Source organism: Lissotriton helveticus, chromosome 8, assembly GCF_964261635.1.
Source record: "Lissotriton helveticus chromosome 8, aLisHel1.1, whole genome shotgun sequence".
Classification (NCBI taxonomy): domain Eukaryota; kingdom Metazoa; phylum Chordata; class Amphibia; order Caudata; family Salamandridae; genus Lissotriton; species Lissotriton helveticus.
In genome coordinates, this window is record NC_136069.1 from 252,537,393 (window position 1) to 252,561,392 (window position 24,000).

The following is a 24,000-nucleotide window of genomic DNA, read 5'->3' on the forward strand; positions in this document are numbered from 1 at the left end:
ATTTAAGTGATGTAATTCATGTGGATGCTGAGAACTCGGTGGTTTCCACTGAATTGCGCGTGATCACGGCTTTGTTTAACCCGGTCACTTTCATTCCGAGCTAAAGAAACGAAACGGGATCTCTATTACGCCACACTGTACATTTCAAGACCCTTCTCGGAAACTCGGAAGTGGAAACTTTTCACAGAAAGTGGGTGTCTAAACACTAGACTGCTCGGTATATCTGCATTGCTTCCGGGTCTTTTTATATGTTTGAGCGCCCAGTCATCATAGGGTTAAATCGCTGCGCGCAGTTGCTGTCAGTTTGTTCCGGAAGCCGAGAGTCACGTGGGGTTCTGGGCCACGCCCTCTTCTGATATGGTGACAGGGGGAATTCCGACGATGGGCTGACAGTGGGATGCGCTGTCTGTTCAGCAGGAGTCGAAAATGTGACCTGTACCTCGAGGGACGTGCGACTCCGTACAGGTGAGGGGACGGGGGTGTGAGGGGACGGGGGTGTGAGGGGGACGCGGGTCACTAGGAAGGCCTCACCTGGAGGAAAGGAACACGGCAACACTTAAGCGGCCCTGGACTATAGATCTCATTATTATTATTTATTACCATGGCTTACCTTGCGAGAGAGACTTGTACATACGCTCTTTTATGCCGCCATTACCAAAATAGTTCACGTAGCTGACATCTTCTGTTGGTCCTACCTTTTTAAGCTGCAGAGTTTTGAGTACTGGATTTTCAGTGTGTTTGCTTTTCTCTCCTTCGCCCTTGAAAAATATTGTATTGTAATTGCATTTATATAGCGCTTACTACCCCTGACGCGGTGTCAAAGCGCTTTGTTGGCGGGTAGCACGCTACTCCTGGACCCATAGAGGATTAGTGTTGAATTAGTATAGTGAAACATGCAAATACATTTTAAGTGGTGGATAGGTTAGTCAGTTATTTGGATTTGGAATGATAGCAGAAGGATAGAGGAGGAAAAAAGGTTTGTATTTATATAGCGCTTGTTACCCCTGATGGGGTGTTGAAGCACACTATTCAGGAAGCCCATAAAGGATTAGTGGTGAATTAATATGGTGAAATATGAAAGTAATTTCAGTAGTGGATATTAGTCAGTTATTTGGAGGTGAGAAGGATAGCGGAGGGATAAAAGGGGAAGAAAGGTTTTCATTCATATAGAACTTGTTACCCCTGATGGATGTTGAATCGCTTTTCTGGCGAGTAGCACGCCACTCGGAAACCCATGAAGGATTAGTGTTGATAATTAGTATAGTAAAATATGAAGTAATTTGAGTAGTGGAAATGTTATTCAGTTATTTGGGTAGAGAAGGGTGGGTGGCGGGATAGCGAAGGGAAAGAGGTGTGTATTTATATAGCGCTTGCTACCCCTGATGGGGTTTTGAAGCGCAAGTAGCACGCTACTCTGGAACCCATCTGGATTAGTGTTGCAGTATGGTGAAACATGAAAGTAATTTTAGTGGTGGATATGTTAGTCAGTTATTTGGATTGAGAAGGGTTGGGGAGGGGTAGAAAAGAGGGAAGAGTTTAGAAAGGTTTGTTTTGGGGGATCGGTATAGTAAAGGAGGTGTCAGATGATGCAAGGAGGGGTAGAGTAGGAGAGAGTCTAGAAAGGGTTATTTTGAGGATCATAGTAGTGGTATGGGGTTAAATGAGAGAGTGGATGTAGAGGATATATTGTGCGAAGTATAGGCTGAGAAATAGGGTAGTGCATTGGAAATGCTAAATTAGAAGACCGTGATACTTGTATAGATCCATAAGTACATTGATTGTATATAAATGCATAAAGGAGGTATGTATATTGGGCAGCATTTCTGTCCCTGGCCAGTCTCGAAAAAGCTCAAACCTGCAACTCTCCCTTGTCCTCTCCGCCCTTAACCGGCTCAAACAGGCAACTGCCCTTGTCCTCTCCACCCTTAGCTGAGATGCTCCAACACTGACCTTTTATAGCCCTAGTAATCAGGTGACCCCATCAGCCAATGGGAACCCTAACACTGTCCAATCACAACACTAGCCCTAAAAATCTAGAACCAGTAGGAGACCAGGACCTTACAGCCAATCTTAGCCCTAGTCCAAGCATCCAATCAGTTTGAAAACCCTGATCTCTATGTCCAATAGAGGCTCTAGCCCTACCAGTAGTCCCACCCCAAGCCCAAGCAACGAATGGCACAGGAAGCCCTTGTCCCTACTTCCAATTGAAAACCTAACCCTACTCTTAGTCCCACAACCAGTCCAGCAACTAATCACTCCAGAAGCCCTAATCGCTACTTCCAATTAAAGGTCTAACCCCAGCCCTAGTCCCACTCTACTCCCAACAACCAATAACATAGGAATCCCTAGTCCCTACTTCCAGTAGAAATCCTAGCCCCAACCCTACATTGATTGAATCACAGACCCAGAAACCAATCAGAACACTCAAATAACCATCAATGAGGACACTAAGCCTAATCCAATAGAAACATCAGATACAACCCCCAATCAGTTTATACATGTAACAACCACTAGCAAACCATATAAGGTCCCAGCGACCTCAGACAAGGTTTGCTACCCAGGGAGTTGGAAGCTGCTTTTCCTGTTCAGAATCTCCTAGGAAACAGACAGGCTCAATCCACACTTTGGACTTCTGCAGGTAAAGGCCTCACTAACTTGAAATCTAACAATACTGTTAGAATAAAACTTTACTCTCTCTCCTGGCCAAAAAACGAAGTGCACAGTCCCTAGTAATGATTTTATTACTTGAACATACCTGGTAAGAACCCTGTTCAGAGGGCAACGGGGCAAAGAGGAGCTCCTGGGCCTAACTGTGGGGGTTGAGACCTTTTACTCGGGGCAAGATCTACAGTGGATCTTGAGCAACTGGGGCAAGTACCCAGTGTTTTAAGGGGGTGTCTCTCAAAGGGGCGTGGCCAATGTAATTAGGGGCGTGGCTTAAAATACGTACGCTAAAAACCTGTGCCGCCTGACTTGTATTTTGCTGTTTCTGTCATTGCATCCAGATGTATGATACAACAGTTAACATCACACCTACAAGAAGTCAGGACTATTGGCTTTGTCAATGGTTGTTGGATGCATACGATAAATAAGCAGCAACTATGACTTGTTATATATAATATTGAAAAAGCTTCTACTTAAAGCCCTGGTGAATGTTGCTGCTTCTGAGTTTCAAAAAGAGAAGGGGAAAACCAGAGAGAAAATGACTCTCTTTAAAGGATTTACCTTCCCTTACAACGGTCCCTTGGCTTGACGTCATGCTGTAACTTCTCCACTAGTGAGAAGTGTGAGCACGCGCACATCAATGTGTCTGCTGTCACTGCAGTCCGGGAAAAAATGGACGACCTGTGCCAGGGCACAAAACAGAGCCCAATAGAGACCCGTTTCGAGTCTTCCTTTAAAATTACATTCATTATGTAATTGTATTACATACGTTCTGGTATATTACTAAAATCTCCATTTTGGAAGCACCATATAAAATTACATTCATTATGTAATTGTATTACATACGCTCTGGTATATTACTAAAATCCACATTTTGGAAGCACCATTTCATCCTAAAACTATTTGCATATTTTGTATCAGTCTAACTTATACTGTGTGTAATGCAAGTTTTTAATTTACACTGACTATTATTTTATATGTAGGTACCTGATGGTGAAAGACATAAAAAACACACTGAATATATTGGGGCTTATTTATGGGAGTATTGTGCTTCCGGAGCATCGCTTTATTTGACACTTCGGAAGCGCAAACGTCTCAACCATACCTAGGAGGTGGCGCAAAGTCACCCTGCATGGCTTTGCATGGCCTCATAGATATGGAGTAAGACAAAGCAGCGCAAGTCACTGCGCTGCCTTACTCTGCGTCGTGGAGGTGTTCCCTGGGCGTTGCGTGGGGTTCCCACGCAACATACATGGATTTTGATGCTGCCCCATATTTGCAAAATTACATAAACCTGGGACAGCGCCAAAAACTTATGCCTCCATGGCAGGGGTGTATCGAGGAGAAATTTACATTTTCCTCATTTTTTTTCCTCTTTACATGTTTGCTGCGTTCTGCAGCTCACATAGTGGAAAACTCCTCTCAGTTTTGTTTTTATGAAGGAAAATGCGCCTTCCTGCTCGAAAATAATCCTGCCTGTGTTGGTACTAGGCAGCAAGTTATGCGCTAACGCAAGGGGAAAGGACCAGCATGCACTGTATTTCATAAATACGGTGCATACAATCAATCAGCTTTATAGAGCGTGGCTAATATCCGAGAGTATCAAAGCATTGGGGGGCGGGGTGGTAAGGAGTGGCCTTCTGATGGCGCTGGGGTCAGTCAAATGCATTTCTGCCATTTCACATTGGCGTAGGGCAGCACAACAAGAAGACTTGCGGCGCTGCCCTATGCCAGTTCTAAAATGAGGCTATTTGTTTTTAGCTACACCTTTTGACCGCTTCCGAGAATTGGGGATGTTTATTGTTGTCGATAGCTGTCCATGATGAGCAATACCAGGTTTTCAACATTTATGTCAGGAGGAAGTCCTTACACCTACAAAGTTTTGACAAGGGGGTCTTGGCATCAAAACGTTTGAAAACCTCTGCTCTAGTGTTTGTCCCACCCTGCTCACAGGAATGCAGCAATCCTAAAGGTCTAGTGGGATGCCTCTACCTTCTCATGCTCTTCCAGTCAGCCCTGGGTCTTTCAAAATGGAACCCAGAATCTTCACTGTATTGTACCTTCCTTAGGATCACTTAAACTTAGTATATGCATACATCCAGCGCACACAGCACAGAACTACGTACTAACTTGATGTAGGCCAAGTGTGGCTTAAGCACGCAGTAGCTGAACTTTACATGAGTGAGTGCAGGGGTGTGGAATTTATTAAAATATCTACTTCTCCATGGGGCAGGTTGCTTCATAAATCTACTTGTTCTGTAACAAAATCCACTTGTCCCTTTGGTGCCATGTAGTGCTGCCACAAATGATGGCAGCAATCTCATTATATAACAGCTCTTATATAGCCTCTCTGATTATGCCACGGCATATACCATAGTAGTGTTTGAATACTAGTAATCATTTTATGTTGCCACATTTCCGCAGATCTACATACTCTGACTGATGATGGTGGTAAGCAGTAGTTCCAGGGTTGGAATGCCCTTTTGAGTCTGTGCAAACCTACTAACTTGCATGTTTTAAGGGTTTTCAACAAATCTTCTCTAATCTTTCTCATACTGAAAAATGTTGGAAATTTACTCCTGAGAGTGGCAGACGTAAACCTTCTTTCAGAGTTGGGAAAAAAGTAGTTGGAGGGAAATGAACTTTCAAACATCCAGGTTTTCACGTGAGCAAATATACACATGCATATTTGCTCATGCTAAAATGCAGTTCACAAATATTTTGTAGAAGTACAATTCCTTGCCCTAATAATGTAAATTCTTGTGCATTCACGAAAGCCATATACCAAAGGTGCACTTTTGAGACTTTCTTTATTTATTGGGCCCCTAATTTGGTCTGGCGTTAACTATGACCTTTTGTGTTTATTAAAATTCTCTCTCTCTCAGAATCGGCTGGCTTTACTGTGAGTGACAGCATTCTGTCCTTTCGCAGGGAGCATATCGGTACACAAAGTAGTTTTGTTCAGTGCCAGTAACTAATGTGGCAGTGTGTGCTTTTTTGAGACCAACATTTTTTTTGCGTTTGCCAATGTTTGTTATAATGGTGAGGGCCCAGCAGCTCTCACATCAATAAGGTTTTACAAAAGTCATACCAAAACAAGTCATGCATTGCCAAAACTAAAAAGCTGAGCACCAATGTCAGACCTACTGGTTTTGCCAAGGCTTGTTTATTTTTGTTTCTCATAATATTATGAAACTGGTTACACAAATTTTCCAATATGAATATTTTTGAGAAATACTAACATGCATCAACACATTTTACTAAATGATGCTGCAATGAAATGGTACCTGAAATTTCACAGTAGTTTAGCAAAATGTTTTTTCCCCACTTTCATTTTTTAGGAACATTTTATATTGAAAGCAAAGAAACATTATTCTTGATTTCAAGCTTCTGCAAATATTTGCATCTAACAAGAGAGCAATCTGTGAGCATCATGCATAGCCTCATGTTGCTAAACTTTGAAACCGTGTGTACACATTTTCATACTGGAACCACTGTCAGTAGTGCAGTCAGAACGTACATTTACTTAGAGCGCTCACCCTAATAATAAAGGCTTTCAATTAATGAACCATAAATACAAATTTGAACAGCATTAACACATGTACACAAATATTAAAACAGTACCCTTCCCTGATCCTTAATGTGGTACTGCAAACTGGCAGCCAAAGGGTTTGTGCTGCAGGGGGTTGGGCCTACTTGTCCCAAGGACAAAATACACATTAAAACTTGTTGCCCTTGACCCCGAACAATATGTCGTGGGCGTCGGGCTATAGGAATTCCACATCCCTGCAGTGAGCCTGTAGGCCTCACTGTAGTGACATAACAAAAGGGCTTGCTCACTTCTACTGATCCCAACACCATATGCTGCCACCAATGCACTCGTGTTGCTTTAACTCCTGGGAAAGGCAGCAGCCTTTCACCACTGGGAAGGTAGCGCTTTAGGCGCCCCTCCCAGTCCAAAAAGACCACAGTCCGCCTATGAGTGCGACAAGCATGATCCGTGTTCGCCCATGACAACAAAAATCAGCACCAGAGATTTATGACACCGTTGAAACTAGAGCACTCTGAGTAGGGGTGCACGTCAGTCACCTTTTGAGGGACTTTTCTGTCTCAACAGACCTGCACTTCATTCCTGCAGGCTGTTTAGGGCAGCCTGCATTCCTTTCCAAATTTAATGAAGAAAGTAGGAACGTGGACCCCTAAGCACTGTCTCTGTAAACGGGCAGTTTACTTTACAAGCTGCTGTTGGCATACAGGCGGTATTTGGGCTCATGCACACCAACTTCTTTCACCCTGTGGGAAGGCCTCTGTACTACTTGAGCAATCTGACATCACAAGTCACTTGTAATTACTTATTACAAGTGACACAGTGCTTTATTTTCTTATCGTAGATGTGTTCTGACGTCAAAAGAAACCTTTATTAAAAAAAAATACAGTTTATTATAGGGAGTTTAAATAATCCCACATATTATGTGTATATATCCGCTTGCAGCTAAACTACCCATGTACAATTTTGACAAACATTGTTTAGGTGCTGCCACAGTCCATATACGGTAGACTTTATGTTGCCGATATACACTGTACAATGGTCTGAAACCCAGTTGGGTGGAGTTTACTTAAGGATTTGTAAAAAAAAAAAAAAAGGAATTATGCTGTACGAGGACGAAAGCTTAATATGTTGCTAAATCCTAGGCCACCATCTGGAAGCTTGTTTACCATTCTAGTGAACCACATATGTAGGTGTGAGAGCTATAGCTTCTTCTGTCCCTCAGAGCTGATTCACTCCTCGAACAGCTTGTTGGCAGTGTGCTCCCTCGCCACAAGTCTGCACAGTTCCCTATATAAATCCATTGTATTCTATGTTGCTGACAGACTAAATACATTACTCTACCAACCATGCATCACTTAACAGCGTAGCCTGCTACCCTCCTTAACACTTTTACAGCAGCGGCAATTCCGCCGCGGTGCGGTGGCTTTGATGAGTGGGTGGGGTCAAGTTGGCCAACAGACGTGTGCAGCACTACAGAGGAAGTGCGTGCGACGGCCGTTGGCCGACAGACGCACGCAACGGGGTAAATGAGCTACAGCAACCCTCGTAGGGAAATGAAGTCCTGTATAAATATTACAATTGTACAGAATACTGACACCCTGTGCGCTCTCTTTGACTGACTGGTGCCTCTTATTGATGGACTCTTTGTTTGCTGTCCCTGGCAGATTATGCATACTCATTAGCAGAATGTTCACCGTCACATCTTTTTCACTCTTCTGCTGTCTCTGTCATCTTTCTTGTAGATTTTCCTAGCGTTAGTGAAGGAAGTCTTGATTTTATTTAAGACGGAGACAAGTATTATTTAGTCATTCACACAGTGGCCAAGACACTACAAACTACGTTTACCAGGAACCACTTTGAAAAGAACTACAAAATGAAGTCTAATGGATGCTGGCCAATAGGCAGGCAGCCGATCAATGAGTACTCTTCACTGGGAGAAGCAAGCCATCCTCTTTTCTTGTGGGAGCAGGAGCCAAGTATATTGAAATAGGAACATTGGCCAAAACTATAGTCAGAACCATTAAGAAGGTAAACCGTTCCGAAGTAAGTTAAATCACAACCGTGCATTGGCATGGATTTCTGAAAGAAAGAAACTCATATTGTCTGAGTTTGCCGTTCTTGAAAGAGCCCTGTGCTTTAGAAGATATTATCTGCTTTGAACTGTTTCCTGGTTGAAGTCCAGCAATAAGATGATGAGTTGTTCTGGAAGGCACTAGAAGAAGAACTGGGATAATAATGAGCACATATAGCGGTGAGATAATACTCACCTCCATGCTTTCAATAAAATCATGACTTTCCTTCACTAAAGTGGGAAAATCTAAATTTTATTGCTAGACAAGTGGCTTCTATCTCCTTTTTAAAAGCATATCCACAATAGAATTAGTCACTCTACAAAACTGTATACAATAAAAGGTTCTAAAAGTTGAGGCATTGGAACAATTCTCCGATCTAAGATTGTGATCCAAGCTCACTCACACCCAAAATACTTTAAAAGCCATAGCTTCTCTAGTAGAAAGAGCTCCAAAATTAGATATGTTTATCCCAGCTAAATCGATGATTCATCAAATCCAGCAAGCCAAAGTAAGGCATGACTCTGGTTCATGGGGCTTCCTGAAAAAAATTAGACGCAGTAAGGAAGAGGACATTTTCACATATTTGTTTTCTGAATATAAACCATCGAGCAATAACCCACAAAAATCTTCAATTGGAAAGCAAAGTATGGCTTATTGATAGTAGTTACATTTGTGGTTGTTCATATGCAACTTTAAAACATGTCTGACGGTGTATATTGTGCCAATAAAGCATCAAACACTCTGACATCAGAAAATAGTTTCAGAGAAATTAAGCATAGTAGAAAGCAAGTGTTAATTCGATTTAATCTTTAAGGTTTTTAGCAGTATCATTATCAGATCAGGAAATATATTCAAAATGAAATTAACATCCCATATCTGATTGTATTTCTGGAGGATTAGAAAACCTTACTCTCTTCAAAAATCAAGAAAGAAGTGGATGCTTGCCAACAGGTCTTCTATCCACTGGCACATACTCGGCAGAAATAGCTAAATTGTAGATATTTATAGTACTGCATGCTTTCCCTTGGGAACCTAAGAGGTTAGAACGTTGACTACCAAAACTACATTTGCTGAATATGGCTCTGAATCACAGTTCAGGTACTAGCATTTCCATACCCTCGATGTGGATCTGTAGGTTCTAGTGGTAGCCAAGGCCTGAATTGACGCATGAGCAGAGCGGCCTCTGTCGAAACGCCTGGGGTTCTCCAAGCTGACCCAAAATCCTCCAAGCGAATGGAGATAGTATAGAGTTGTGAATCCTCTCTTGACAGTAGCCCTGCTGGTCCAGAAGCAAATCTCGAAAAAGAAGGACTTACTATTGAGCAATCTGTTGACCATTCCAGAATAGTAGGTAACCAAGTCTGAGAGTGCCAGAAAAAAATGGTCAGAAGGATTAAAAACGCTTTTGGTGCTAGACTTGAGTCAGAACTCAAGGTATCAAAAAAAGGTGTAATTGTGAACAGACATATCCTGGATAGACGCATCTGCAGCCAAGTTCTGTGGATTTTGTCTCCATCTGTAAAAGGAAGGGATTGGAGTATTGAAGCAAAAAGGTCTCCTGAAAAGGGACTCTACTTTGAAGAAAATCCAGACTATTTTAGGGTGAAGATACCAGTTCATTGAATCTTGAAGGTGCCTGGAGCACTAGTACATCTTGTTTATACTGCCTGGAGGAATCTGCTTGAACAGAAAAACTTCTTTGTGGACAAAATTCCCAGAAACCTTCGTCTAGATCCACCAGCGCTTTTGATTTCTCCCTCCTCCACCCCCCCAAGTGATTGATATACCTCACTGCGGTCAACCTGTCCATTCAATGAAGTACGGAACATCTTATTCTGTCCTTTGCAAAGCTGCATATTGCAAACCAGTCTAGAAGTATCTCCAAACAATTTATATGCAGAGCTGACTTCTGGTCCGAATGTGTGCTGCCAGTTGAGATGTGGGCAGATTCTACGCCCCAAACCATCAGACTGGCATTAGATTCTAATACTAGGTCTGGGTGGAAGAAAAAATTGCTTTCCCGTTCAATGGTCCAGATGATCTAACCACCATTTGAGCTCTGAACGAGAGTCTGAATCTTAATTTAATGTATCTGACTAGTAGAGACCTTAGCAAAGAAGATGGATTTTTAGCCTCTGTAGAGCTTGATAGTGAAGGGGACATGTAAAAATAGCTTTTAAGGAAGGCATCAACAGGTCTACCAGCCAAGCAAGTAGTTTGAGAGATACTGTGGCTATTTTCAAAACTTGGTGTATTTCTCCTTTTTACTGTTTCCGCCTTGGCCTGAGGATATTTCTTTCTGGATTTGTCTCAATATGATAGGAGCCCCAAGAATTCCATTTGTTTTGAAGGTACCAGAAAATACTTTCCCGATAAAGCCTAGTTCCCAGAAAAGAGGAGGAGGAAGTTGTCCAAATAGACAATCAGTCTATAATACTGAGCTGTTAAGTGAGCTACCACCGTTCTCGTGCCCTTAGTAAAACACCCGTGGGCCAAAGAAGGACCAAATGAAAGATTTGAAGAAGTAAAATGTGTCTTTCCACTGGAACTTCAAAACTTCCTGTAGGATTTGTCAATGGGAAACATAAGGTCTGTGTCTTGGAGATCTTCTCACCTTTGAGAACCATAGTCCTCAGATGGATGATGTCTCCATCTTGAAAAGACTGTAAATTACGAAATTGTTGAATAATTTGAAATTTGTCACTGGGCAAATTTTTTTTGTACCCAATAAATTGTTCTTAAGAAACCCAAAGAATCTAAAGAGCTGAACTCTGTAGCTCTTTTATTATAGGAGAGATTCTACTTTTTGAGAAACAAGTCACTTTTGATCCTTTTGGAATAGGAGAGGAAAAGAAAGAGCAATTTGAAAAGGTGGCTTGGAAATCTATGTAGTTCCCCTGTATCATTTGTAAAAACCCACATGTCTACAGTCAGATCTTACTAAGGGGGAAAGAAAAAAGCTAGATGACCCTCTCCTGGAGGTTGACCGTTAATTGAAGGACTTTCCTGTGACGTGACCTATTCTCTGGTGATAAATCCAGTTTCTGAAACCTTTGACTGTTTGGGGAAAAAACCCTGCTTAAAGTTTTGTTGGTATCCGTAGGAGCCTCTAAGTGAGTGTTCCTCATAAGTGGTATCTGGCCGGTAAAGGGGCTCATGCATTTGCTGCCCCTGCAAAAAACCTGCACTCCGTAGATTTTCCACAATGGAACTGGACTTTATCGAATGTGACAAAAGCAAAGAATTATTCGCTCATCTCCTTAATCAAGGAGTCACCAAAGTGAAGTCCATTCACCTCTGGACCTGCTTCATTTGATGCCAGATTTCCCAGCTTTGGATCTATTTTTACCAGGAGACTTTTACATCTCTCCTAAGCTATTGCTTCATTGACATTGGCCTTTTGAGCCCAAATTGATGTTGTTCACAGACTAATCTTTGTGCCCTCCAGCAGAGCATTGTCTCCTATATCAAGAGTCCTGGGCTAATGCCCAGGCGTGACGGATAACACATGATCCTGGCCCAATCAGATGTCACTAGGATGACTTGGGCCTGGTTGTTCCTGATATTCTTCAGAACTCTGAGCAGGAAAACAGGCCCTGAGCCCCACTCTCTGATAAAGAGACATCATTGGAACTCCAATGAGCAAAAGTGATGACATTGTGTGTTCTTCGCAGTGGTGGAAAGATTGAGCCACTTTTCTCTGCATTGATGGAAGACTACCTCTAGATGTAACTGTCAATCGTGGACCGCGAAGCCTTGTGTCCAAGTTTGTGTACCCTGGGGTTTATAGAAATTCCGCCAGGTAGGTAATCGGCAGAGAAATTACCTGGCAGTCCTGCCTCTTTCAGAGGCATACAGCCTTCTGGCACAGGACCCAAGACCCCACCTGCCCTGTTTGCTGATTTACTGTTTCATATGAGCACCTGACCAAGCCTTTCTCTGATGGTAGACAGGAAGGCTTTCAACGCCAAGTGAATCACAGACCATTCTAACAAATTTAAGTGAAGTAGAACTTTTGTGAGAGGCCTCTGATCTCCACCTCTCCCAGACATCCTCCCTGTAGTGATGCATCCATCACCATTGTTCTATTTGGTTAGGAGAAGCAGCCTACCACTAACCTTTCTTGGTTCAGCAGTCACTTCTACAGTCTCCTTTGAAATCTGGATGCAACCCAACAGATTCCGCTGGTGCTGTACCCACTGGGACTTCAAGTCCCACTAAAGAGCTTGAATGTGCCATCTGGCATGTTTCACCAACAGGTTGTCAGAGGCCAACAATCCAAGCAGCCTCCGTCATCCACACTGAGATCCAGGGCAGAGGTTGAAACATCGAGATTATAGCCCAAATGTCTTGTACTCTCTGCTGTGGGGGGAAAAAACACGAAGCCATACCAAATTCAGAATGGCTTCTATGAAAGAGCAACTGTGAAGGAGTCATGTGTGACTTAAGAAAGTTGATAGCGAACCCCGATTGGATGTTCACCGGCGTCTGCAGATTGTTGTTGCCTCCCTGCACAATGATGATATATAGGAAAAACAGTGGTTCCTGTGGAATGATATACTATGAAGTCATAATACATAAGCACAATCGTAATATAGAGGGTTAGATAATACCAGAGCGCGAAGGAACTACTAACACACTGATTCCAGTGTAGTATATTTTATGGATTATATGCAAGGTTTGACAAACAGAAGAAGCGAACCATTTTCCCAGCACATACCATTGTATATAGCTGCTGTTCACATGGAATTATTTTGATAATAGTCGACTTGTACAAACTGTGGAAACCTTGTATATAATATTCACATTGTCACTTAGGTTTAGGTTCCCTTTGTCGCTTGGGACACTATGCACAAATGTTGTTTTGATGTGTAATGTTTACTCCTAACTTTGTTTAAAAAATCCATAAAATATACTACACTGGAATCGGTGTGTTAGTAGTTCCTTCGCGCTCTGCCATTATCTAACCCTCTATATTACGATTGTGCTTATGTATCATAACCTCATAGTATATCATTCCACAGGAACCACTGTTTTTCCTATATAACTATTACCCTGGTTCCTTAGCGATTAGTGTTCCTCTGTTTCTCTTGAAATCCCTGTACAATGAAGCGCTGTAATGTGAGACAGTACTTTCACCCATACCCCCAATATCTGCGGACAAGTCCAGATCATATAAAGGAAATCAGCCAAGGACAGACCGCATCTTCTACACATCGCGCGGCCCTTGTTAGTTTAGGAGGTGTAAGAACTGATTTATGTAAAAAAAAAAAAAAAAAAGAATAATTAAACACATTCAGGCCCCAAAGCGGCATATGCTGTGAAAAGGCAGGCATGATTTCTCCTACTTAGGCCCCTCATTAAGCCAGCTGGTGACATGCTGCAGTTTCGTTACTGCATAATACAAAAACAAAGCAGGCAGTCCCAGCCCTCTCTCCAGCCAGAGGGATTTTAGCGTGCCTTAATTTCACCTGGCTTCGTTTTCTGCCCACACTATAGTTCAGGATGCTATCAATCCTGAAGCGGAAATTAGACACATTTAGTTCTGCAGAAAACATACAGGGGAGAACACCATTAAGTGCCCCATTACGGAGAGCAACAGTTTAATCCAAAAGGCAACCGAGCAGTCCAAACCCTTTATCAGTGTGCCCACATTAGGGTCCTACTGTGTCCGTGTCCCCCATATCCCCAGGTATCGGAACTTGTCCTTTTCTCACTGTAGCCCTGCCTCTCATCAAAGAACTACACCTGGTTGGCCCAGTCCTCCCAGAGGAAACAATAGGGTCTTGGTCTTATTAGTATGTAGCCCAAACACCGTTGCAAACTCCTCAGTTCCTCTTATATTAGTAGCACTGACTTGTCTGGGTCTTTAAGATATACCAGGGCATTGTCTGATTGTCCACATACAAATACACAAAAGTCTCTGTAGTGAGTTGATAACCCCACGGGTTCAGTACCGCCTGCAACTTGCAGGCCAGCAGCTCCACTGATGTTACAAACCATACAAGGGACGGGGGCGCCCCTGCCCAGTCCCACTGCTCAAAGTCCTTGTGGCTGAGACAATGTCTTCACTGTGCACTCTGGCCACGGGATCCGTGTACAATAGGTGCACCCCTTTATTGTAATTAGGACCAAATCCCAAACTCTGTAAGACTGCCCACATGTACTGCCATCCCACTGTATCAAAAGCCTTTTCCAAATCCTGGGTTACCAGAGTAAAAAACTACTCCGATGTCTCCAATGAGTGCAATACATGATTCAGCCTACTATTATTCTGTGTTGTGCTTCTGCCTACCAGAAACCCAACTTGATCTGGGTGTATCAGCAATTCGATCACCCCAAGCAGTCTGTTGCTAACATTTTGAAGCGCAGGTTCATGTCCGTATTCAGCATGGACATAGGCCTATAAGAGTCCAGACAGGCAGGGTCCCTCCTTGTGGAAAGCACACCTCTGCGCTCTGGAAAATTCCACTCTTGTCCACTTAAATCCAAAGGAGTACAGGTAGTCCGAGGTAAAACAGAGCAGTTTATTCATGCTTAAGCGGATGTAAAACCAATAAGGAAAAAACCTGTTCCATCAAGGTAATGGACAACTGAAAGAATTCTCTTTTCATATTTATACTATATTTCATACAAGTCTGCGTACAGACTCTAGTCCCCTCCCCTAATCCATTGGAAATTTCCTTCCAGTTATCGATACAAAAAGAATAGCTAACCACACTATATTTTCAAGGTAAGTAATGTATGAAAGAATCCCAGACCTTGACTGATTGCTAATTGAATGGAAAAGAAATGTGGCTTTACATTTCAGAGATGCACAAGTGATTAACAAGGTGTAATTATTCTAGCAACCATTCAGTACTTTTTCAAAGGCATGGAAAGAAAAGAATGCACAATGTTGGCACGTACATGGAAAATTTCTCAGACAACGTTTTGCAAAGTCTGGTGGATTTAAAAAAATGCCTCCCCTCATGTTGATATTATATAACCTTTTCCTCATCCCCTCTTCGGAGTACAGCACCATCAGCGCTACCCTCATGATCCGAAGGACTCCTTTTTCTTGAGCCTCCAGGAAGAATCTCAGCAGCCACTTTAACATTTGAGACTGCATCAGCAAGTACAGTTCCACTGGGGTGGGGGAATTTGATTTTAGGCCTAAACCACCTCCAGAGCACCATAATAAGTAACAGAGAATGGTTCGAAAGGCAACGGTTGAGGTAAACTGCTGATTGTTCCTACACAGGGTGTCTTCACTACAGCCTATTACATAATTCAGCTAGGTATATGTCCCAGGCACATGTGAATAGGAGAATTATGTCTGGCCCGTTGGGTAGTGATGCCACCAGTTTTCTAATAAGTTAAGATCCTCCACAACCCTCTTCAACAGCATTTTCATATTTAACTTAAGGCCTGGTTTGGGGGTGGGAGGATTGTCAAGTTAGCAGTCTAATAAACAATTAAAATCTCTTGCCCGCATGATTCTGCTGTGCATTTACAGGACTGTAAGCCTCGTTATTTCAGAAAATCGTTCACATTCCGGTTGTAGATTTTTCACTAAGCAAGTATTAAATCTGACCAAAGCCCCAGTTACTATCATGCATTTACCTCCCAGATCCTGGAGTGCCACCCTCTCTATAAAAGAGACATTTAGGAGTTTCCACATCATCCGCGCCCCCTCCAGTATAATGTATGATGCTGCAAACACTAAACCCATCCATTTTTTCTCTGTTTAAGAAGATGTTTTTCCTGCAGCAATGCAATTTGCACATTGTATCTGCAAAGATATGAGTGCACCCTGTATCTCTTGGAACAATTATCTAGTCCCAGAACATTCCAAGTTATAAGTGCCCTTTTGTTTACTGTACCTTCTAGGTTAAAATAGCCATGCAGCAGGTCTTCCCACAGTGGCATACATTCTTAGAACCTCCCTGGTATCCCAGAGGAGATGACCACACTCCAGTCAATCCACTACAAACAGCTTGGCTGCAGCCTATATTGATAACTCTGCATTCTATTCCTCCCTTACCTCTCCAAAGTATGGCAATTACTCTCTCCTCTCCCCCAATACACACCCTAAGGGCATACTCAACCTTTCACCAGCCTGTGGTCTTCCGAAGTGTATCTCTAGTTCTCTTAAGATACAAGACAACTGTTTACTAATTCTACCCCGCCCTCAACTCTCTACCTTGATGTCTGTGTACCCACCACACCTATACAGTAACAAAAAAAACAGAAACGCGGACAGTTTACGATCAGCCAGAGGTCCAACCAAAGAGAGGACTACCCCCCCTCCCCTTCCACCCCAAGCAGGCAGATTCCGCCAACACCCCAATAGAGTATGTGAGACCTGTGATCATTCCCCCTTTGAATAAGATGGGGAAACCAATGTTAAGTCTGGTTCTTCAGCCAGCCCCAATCACACTTGCAAATGCACGCTCCCCCTCATTGCTTCCCTATGTCCTATAGGCTGGGCCACTGGAATTATGCAGCAGGAGAGGGCTAAATTATGTGACAGGGTTGAGTAAATTATGCAACAAAAAAGCCAAATTATGTGGCATAATGCTGCACATTTTGTAATAGTATTACTTCATTATTTTGTCATTCTAAACTTGATACCACCATCTGGGCATTGGCTGCACCTCACTAGTGCCAGTTTAACACCCAAACATAGCAATAACCAACAGAAAGGTGACCAGTCCAGCTTTGCAAAGGGCCTTCCACTGCATGGCAACACGTGTTGCTGTATTTTTAGCCACATTTGAACCGTTTCAGCTTGAAACAACTTTAAATCTGCAGAATATGCTGCAGATAATGGATTATGTATGAAATGTGGCAGATCTATAATTATGGGGAAAATCTCTGCAGCCACAGAATTGCATAATTCCAGTGGCCATGCTTATAGGCTATCATCTCACACAGAGTTGGTTAGAACAATATCGTACCTTTTGTTCAAGTCATCTAGGGCACAATGGCAACTACATCCAAGAGTAATGGAGAGGTAGTTTCCTCCTCCATGGCGTCAGCACCCTCGCCCATCGTTTATGCTGGACAGCCCGTAGGAGGTCCTGGTCCCTCAAGGAGGACTCCTCTGCCCTCAGCAAAACTGCCCCCACTATCGTTCCATCCTTACCAGTTTTTACTCGCTGGCCTGTCTGTTGGTCTGTGCCTGCGGCCACACTCCTGCTACCACCTGTGCCGTTGCACAACACTTCATGAGGGCTCTCTCTTTGGTCCCGAGGGCCCCCACAGGGCAATCTTGCACCACGTTTCCACCCACCATGTCCACACTTAAGGGGTGTTTAAAAAAAAAACAAAAAAAAAACGTGCCCTTTACCCTGAACAACAACTCAGTCATGCAGGAAAGAGCCATACATATTGTATTTCTAACGCCCTGAGTTTTTGCTTGACCTCTATAAATAATTTCCACTTCTCCTACACCTTCTGAGTGTAATCCTTGTAAGCAATGATGGTGTGATTCTCAAATACTGTCTGCATAACCAGCAAGGCTGCCTTTAGGCTACAGTCCCTGTTTCTATAATTCAAGATTGTGTACTATCTGGGCTCGCGGCTGAGCCCTAGGATGAGGGTGGGCCACCTGGTCCTGATGTGCTCTCTCCGCAAACTGGCCAGTGGCTATCCGGTCTCGACGGATCCTGTCCTCCAGAAAAACCTCTGCATTAACCCCCTCCACTTGTTCCAGAAGCCAAAGGATCATCCACCATGATCGATTTTTCAGTGCCTTCAGCCCTTTGGTTCAGAGTGTTAGTTGCAGTCATCAATTTCGCAGTTTGCGCCTTCAGTGCTGTCACCTTGGCTTGCAGCCCAATCCTTGTGCCCTCACCCTTTTATACACGGTCAAACACCTTGTTCAGGTCAGGACGTAGTAGATTGACATCCAACAAGACTTTCTATTTTACCCTCCAGGGACTTGCAATATCCCTATATGGTTGTCAAGAGTTCTGTCCTAGACTGTGCTTGAAATGGAAAAATTGAAGTGCAGGTACTCTGTACCAGAATACCATTCCATTCAACAAACTTTATTTCGGTCATAAAAAGTAGAAGTTCATATACAATATAACATTGACGAGCAAGATTTAACAGTTCATAGTTTAAATATTTCAATGCATCTCGGAAAAACATTTTGATATCAACATGGTCTTTACGCCATTTAAAAGGACGAATATTTAAAACCAGATAAAAACTATTAAAATTAGGGTCTAAAAAGGACATAAAATGCGGAGAATATTTTTTTACAGTTACTGGGAAGTGTTAGAAAAGGTCCTACGCCTGTGCCATATGGAATTAAGGAAGCGAGACACAGCAAAAACGATGGGGGGTGCGTATCCGGTCTTAACATTCTATACGCATGCAAACACTGTGTACATCCCAGGTTTCTGCATAATGGGATAAGCCAACGTCGTCTGGCAGATTTGTAGCCTGGGCAGAAATATAGGACGTGCTTGTCGGTCTCATCAGGGCTGTTGCAGGCGGGCCAACCTACAGAGGAATCATTTGACCATTTGTTCACAAAAGCGTTGACCGGAAGGGTCCCTATTCTGAACTGGACATACAGCTTCCTTGCCATAGGAGGCTGTATGTCGCCTAGAAAAGACTCAAAGAGGTACTCGGTTTTTATATTGAGAAAATCAACTGTTAGGTGACCGAGTTTGGAGTTCACCTGCAGGTCGGCTAATTTATGTTCCCTATAGGCTCTGACAAGTTGTAGTCGTGAGGTTGTTAGGGACACTACTTCCGGGTTGGTCCACAGGTTGGGCATCCCTATTCTGGCACAGGTTTCTTTGATGTGCTTAAACCAGGACAGTTTTCCCACCCTCGGTAAACACAAGAACCCCTTAAGTTCATTTCGGTAAAATACTAGTTTGGGAGTTGCCCATAGTCTGCGCCAAAAAGTCAGTGGTCTTAGACCCAACTCTTCTGCAATTGGTTTGACTCCTAGGTCCAGCCGCAGAGGAATAAGGGGAGTGCTAGGAGGTAGGTTCAGGAGCTTTCCCAAAAATTGTTTTTCTGTTGTGGCCAATCTTCCAGAAGGGCGGTGGCCCCATAATTCCACCCCATACAATGCAGCACTTCTCACTTGCACTTTGTATATTTCAACTGCAGGACTTGGCGATTTGTATGATGAGTTCCTATAGGATTTTGTAATTTCTTCCCCGCCAGCTGTGCTAGCCTCAGACCTGCCTTGGCTAATTGTGGGCCCCAATCAAATGTTTCGGACAATGTGACGCCAAGGTAGTCAAATACAGTCACCCGCTCTAGGGAAGTACCATTAAGGGAGGGGTTGTGGCGAGATGTTTTGGTTGGATTAAAAACCATGAATTTAGTCTTCGTGGTATTGATCTCTAGCCCTCGATTTTTACAGAATCGAGAAAAGCTGTCTAGGATCCTTTGGATGCCCACGGGAGATTTGGACAAGAGCAAGGTGTCATCCGCAAACATGATTGCTGGCACACTGCCTTGCTCCAACTTCGGGCATCGTTGTCCACCACCTCTTTTTAATTAGGCCGCCAAGGCGTTGATAAAAAGACAAAACAAGGTAGGAGCCAGCACACACCCCTGACTCACCCCACTGTTAACAGGGAAACGGGGTGAGTTCTCCAGATTTCCTATGCCTGACTTGGGCAAAATTTCCTGTGTAAGCGGATGAACAGTGACCGCAAGTAGGGCGGGACACCCAGCTCCTCCAATACCTCCCACAGTTTGGCTCGAGGGACCAGGTCGAATGCCGATTTGAGGTCGACGAATATCAAATAGAGACTGCCACCCTCTATTGACACCGTCTTCTAAAATAGAAGTTGGATCCTAAAGAGTTGATCTATGGTGGAGGTGTTCTTCCTAAAGCCAGCCTGATACGGGCTCAAGACTTCATGATCTTCCATCCAAGAGTGTAGTCGCTTTAGGAAAATCCTAGCAAACAGTTTCTGAGTGACGTCTATGAGGCGTAATGGCCTGTAGTTGGAGGGCATTAGTGGTGAGCCTTTCTTAAAAACGGGGAAGATTTCGGCCCCTTGGCCATGTGTCCGGAATCTTCATGCCTAGCATTAAAGCGTTAAATCTTGCCCAGAGATAAGGTCTCCAAATGTAAGGTTCCTCCCTGAATAAGTCCCCAGAAATCTTATCTAGAACAGGGGCCTTACCTAGATGGAGCTTCCTGATTGCGTTTTTAACTTCTATTATGGTGAGCCACTGGGGTTCTTTGCTATGAATCCCTGGGATTGCTAAGACCGTTGTACATTTAGGTTCTATGGGTTCCTTGGTTGTATAGAGGGCTTGAAAATGGCGATTCCATGCTGCTGCAGAGATATTTGGCTCGATCGCTGGGTGCTCTGTGCTACCATCTGCGCTGACTAGAGACGAAAACCTCTTCACGTCCCTGTTATGAAGAGCTACCTTAATGTCTTCCCATCTTTCGAGCTCCCAGTCCTTGGCCAGCTTGGTACAGTCTCTGTACTGAGCCCTGCATAATTTGATTAAGGAGCTATCCTTCAGCTTGATGGCATCTATGGGGACACCCTTTGCCTTGCGGCAGGAGTTATTATACCAGATTGCTGCACCACCTTGGTGGGCTTGGGACGCATCATAGGATTGAAAACATTGGTCAGGCTAGTTGTCAGTTCGTTATGGAGTGCCTCTAGTCTGCTGATGGTGGAAGGTGTGGCAAGTGTTGCAGCAGCCAACTCCATTTCCATTAAGGGCGAGATGATTTTAGAATATAATTCGGCCTCCTTATCTGGGGACTGCTTGAACTTTCCCCATCTGATTTTCCTTCTGTTGTTGGCGAGTATTAGGTTTGTACTGGCAGAGGTGGCAGTGGACGTGGGATTGTAGATTTCTGGTGGCTCAAGATCCAATGTCAAAGCATTATGGTCGCTATTAAATCTTGGAGTGATGGCAAAGTCGACCACCCACCGCCACATGCTTGTTTCTACTAAAATATAATACAGTCGGGAGGATTGGCCTGTTCTATTGAAGGTTAACTTCCCTGGCTGATCGGACTTGGTGTGGCCATTACAGGCCCTCAAGGAGTGGGTTAAGATTGCTGCGTTGATCTACAGCACCAAAGGGGTCCAGGCCTTTACCGATGAAACTTGGGGATCAGGGATTGACCAGAGGCTATGCTCTTTGCTATAGGGGGCATTCGTAGGGGCAGCCAGGTGCTCGAATTGGCAGTTGAAATCCCCCCCAAGAATTAATCTGGTATTCGGGGACTATTTCTATAAAGGAGTTGAGTAGTTCTATGGTTGGGGATTCCTGAGTTATGTTTATGGGACTGGAGTAGATGTTAATAAATGTGAGTTTAAGACTGGAGGGGCAAGTGAGTATGATACACTGTAGAACGTTGTATGCGGTACTCAGCTGGGCTGCCGTGCAATCCAGATGGGTAGCGACCCAAGTACATAGGCCCCCCGAGAGTCTATCCCTTCCCCTGAGGTGGCCTGCACATTAATGGTTGCAAAACCTCCTCTCTCAATGTCCTCTCTTGCCCAGGTCTCCTGGAACATACAGACGTCATGGGAGTCCACAAACATTCCCCAGTCGGGGCAGTGGAGTTTGTTTTTGATTCCAGCGATGTTCCAGGATAAGATCCTTAGCTTATGGCCAGGGGAGGTATCACCGCTGTGGGTGTCCTGTATGATATGAGTGCAACTGCTCGTGGCGGCTGGCATCGCCAACTTGGTGGCTTTGGGTTTCTCCATTGAGAATGCTGGGCAGGTAGTTATATTGTCCATGGGAGTTGCAGCTAGATGGTTCGGCATAACTGGGCCTGACTCATGGTGATCAAGTGCTCCTCCAGGAAATAGGGGTGGCTGTACCCTTGGTTCAAGATCATCATTACTGGGGGTGTTCTGTAGCCGTGGCCCACTGACTTTCGCCCCTGCTGCCTGCTTAGGACCCCCCGACCCTGCATTGGGGTTGAGGCCCCCTTGCAGCCCCAGTCAACCCACTTGCTCAAGGGGTCCATATCTATTTGCTATTGGAATACTAAAGAGAGGTCAAAGGGGTTGGCCTGCGTTCTTATATGGCTGGAGTCTGTTAGTTGGAACCCTACATTGTAGAGTCCAGGCCATGCAGTGGGTGCCTGGGTAGAAGAAGTCCAAGGTATAGGCGCGGACCATAGTGTGTGGTGCATGGGTGCTAAGAAACTGGCCAACAATATTTTGTACAGTTAGGGGGTTGCTAAAATTGATAACTGTACAATCTCCCTGGATTGTTTATGGGTTGTTGCCCACCCATCCCACTCTACGAACCATTAAGATTTCCCCAGCCCTGTCGTAGGAGAACTGCTTGTGCGTGGTTAGCCAAAGAAGACACTTGTTCCTAAGCTCTAACTAAGATTCTTTCTGCCCATGGTTGGTCTTGGGAACCCCTGTTAGAATGATGACATAGGGAAGTGAGGCAGGGGGTAGATTTATAGTTGGAGTCATCGGTGTAGCTGGTCCTGTATCTTCAGCCTCTGCTGTGTATAACTGTTCCCTGCCTCCCCTCTGCACTGTATGGATAGGCCCTCTTCTATATGAGGCCTTCCCAGGTGGAGTGGGCCAACGGTTTGCCCTAGGTTCATGTGGGGGATAAATGCCAGATGTTTCGGGGTGCGTCAGGGAGTTAGCAGTCGGCAAGGCAGTAAGGGCCTCTGCCCTTCCATCGCTTGGTAGTACAGCAGAGGTTGGAGCCAACATAGGCCCCTTATTGGAAATGGAAGGGTTGCTATACTATCGGTCTGTGAGCTGCCGTCTTGCCTCTTCCCCAGGACAGTGGTAGTTGCACCAGGGTGGTTGCCCTTGCCGCTCGGCCCAGGCTGTTGCCCTACATCCAGATGCTTCAGTAAGAGAGCAAGCTCTTCCTTAACGATGACCCTCATCTGGTTCTCCAGATCCACTAACAAGTTCCTTGCCTACGGAGGGCAGTCATAGGCTATCAAGGAGTTGATGGGAGAATCGATCAAACTTGCACTACAAGCAATTCCCTCTAAACTGTTGAGACTGGATTTTTCCTTCTCTTGTTTCAAGTTGTGTGTCCAGTCTTGCGTTTGGTAACCTTAAGGGTGGAAGTGGTAGTACCACCTTTACGGGTGGTTGGCTTCACAGGGATGGACTGTGGTGAAGGTGAAGAAGCCTCAAGTGATCTAGGCAGGGAGTCTGTTAGTCTCAATGGGGAGCCGGGGCTGCTAGGTTGGGGATTAAGTGGTTCTAGCCCTGGTCTAAATAAATCTGGTATTAGAGACAGACGCCTCTCTGTCAGTTCTATTTCAGTTCAAACCACCCCGATGGCCCTCTGGAGCATTCTATCTATAGAGGCTTGGGGCAGTGGGGGCGGGATGGGGGCCTGAGGCCCTTTTTTTTGCTACACATATGCGTCTACCCATATTCAGTTAGATAAGGACAAAAAAGAAAGTATGAGGGAAAAACACAAAACGGTAGGCCACCTAAGGTGCTAAACCAATGTTTTGAGTTAAGACAAGTGGGTGTGGCTGCACACCCTATATGCCAGAGTGTAAGATATTAAAATACAGGGTAAAGATAACGAATAATCAAACTCTACATGTGAGTTATGTCACTATAAAAAACGTCCTACAGTGGATCAGTTCGAGCGGTTTGTGCTCAGGGGCACTAGGTTGCATGCGCGCTTTGTCTGCCACCAAGTCCTGCTAAGAGTACAAGGAGCAGACAACACAGCTGCAAAAAGAGTGTCTTGCGC

At 44.2% G+C, this 24,000-nt stretch overlaps 1 protein-coding gene across 1 annotated transcript in view; it reads left to right on the forward strand.

Moving 5' to 3' along the window:
• The first annotated feature begins 325 nt into the window (after window positions 1–325).
• The window catches only part of LOC144772576 (inhibitor of apoptosis protein-like), a 92,240-nt gene continuing 68,565 nt past the window's right edge, over window positions 326–24,000 (forward strand). The window contains exon 1 of the mRNA XM_078657004.1: window positions 326–465. The gene's annotated coding sequence lies outside the window, so the exon portion shown is untranslated. The remainder of the gene's footprint in view (window positions 466–24,000) is intronic.